Genomic DNA, 1,909 nt, shown 5'->3' on the forward strand with positions numbered 1-1,909 from the left:
CTCAACCTCGGCCTACAACTCCCATGATCCCTAGCTAGCAGGACCAATGGTCAGGGATGATGGGAATTGTAGTCTCAAAACATCTGGAGGGCCAAGGTTGAGGAAGCCTGCTCTACCTCTTATGTCAACCCCAGCCAAAGAGCCCAGATTTGGGCTCTTTGGCTGGGATTCCTGCAAGTGATGCCCTCGCTCCAAAGGGTTTGTCTGCCTCAAGCAACAGCCTCTCCAACCTCTTGAATATGGAGAGCTTCCAAGAGCTGTTTGTGATATGGCTAAGAGTCGCCTGCAAACACTACCTGATGTTATGTTCTAAGGCGAGATTCTGCTATGGAGCTCCAAAACTTGTTGTTGAGCCACAATCCAACATTGCGCTAAGCGTAGTTCAAGCCCATTGAAATCAGTGGGGCTGAAGCATGTTTCACTCTGTGTTGGGATAGTGACCTTGGAAGTTTGTCTTTGCAAGTATTTAATGTAATCGTCACTCTTGACATGGAGCAACCTGAATTTTACATTGGGTATGCTTAACCAAAACAGTTCCCCAGAAAAGATTTAACTGAAGTGCATAATGCTTCCACTCTGAACGGACACAATGTACCAGGAGGTTTCAACAAAATAAAATAAATACTTACAGTGTGGTATTGTTTTGCAGTAAAGGGAATAGAAGTTTTCTATTTAATTCAAAGAGGGTAATATGATGTGAAGTTTATTATCATTTAGCAGAATCTCTGGCATCATCTGTGAGCAAGTTTGATTATTCACTTACATGAAGTCCGGTGATTCAATTATTTACACACACAAATGCTTGTAGGTTTTTTCCTATGCTGACTTGATTTTTTTCCTCTGCTTTTATTTTTCTGTCTTGACATTCTGATACTTATTTATTTTTAAAATGACAGTAATGGGAGTCCCTTAGAAAGAGAAGAGGTGCAGGTTGTCATTTCCAGCATTTGTTTAACACTCTTATCTGCCTGTTGTGTCTGATAACTTGCTCTGTGGCAGAAACCACTGAACCAAATTCAAAACAGTCTGCGAGAAGTGGAATCTAAGCTTCTTTTGATTAGCAGCTTGTTCCAGAGAGAGTGTGTCCCACATGAGAAAACATTTGGAGGGAAGTAATTATAACTACCTTTTCAAGCCGATGCTATAATACTTTGATATATAACTTAACTTTGATGAGGCTTATTATTTACAATCAGCAAAAGAATTAACTATCACAACAGCCTTGCAAGTAATTCTTTTCTGCTAACCCACAAACACTGTTTGTTTTCACTTAACTGTGTGCCCAGACATTATCTATGTTACAGTCTTAGCTCCACAGTAATGCTGAAATTTTGGCCATTCTCCATCAATTAAAGTGAAAAGGAGATTGCATTTTACAATTCTCAAAGGGCAGAGAACATTACAGTGAAATCCCAGCGAGTAATGTGCAGGTTATTTGTTGCATTTAACTTTCCTTTCACGGGGTGTTTGTGAGTGCCTCTTTCTTTTTCTTTGCTACTATAAACCATCTCTCTAATGATCTGCCCTCTGCAGCCTCCTCAGGTGGTTCTGCTTCAATTAAAGCCCAGGAGATGGTGCCACAAGGCAGTGGCTCCCAAGCTTTACTCTCCATTGACCACTAGAAAACTGCTGACGGTCTGGGTGGACCACCTAAATGATTGTTCTGCCCCTCGTGGCCATTGTAATGTGCTGTGCTAGATGCCATATGGCTTTTTTTAACCATATCTTTCTTGCTTCTTATATATTGCATTTTATTGTATTGCAATCTGAACTCTATAGAATTAACATCAGAATACAGGTGTGGCGTTTGCCCGTTCTTTTGAAAATGTCTGTACAGGAGGAGAGAAAGAGTTAATAGGTAGACCAATAGAAAAGCCAGAGGCGGAGCCTACCTGTTTATAAAAGGGCT

Source organism: Podarcis erhardii (genome assembly GCF_964252035.2).
Source record: "Podarcis erhardii genome assembly, chromosome: 9".
Lineage (NCBI taxonomy): Eukaryota > Metazoa > Chordata > Lepidosauria > Squamata > Lacertidae > Podarcis > Podarcis erhardii.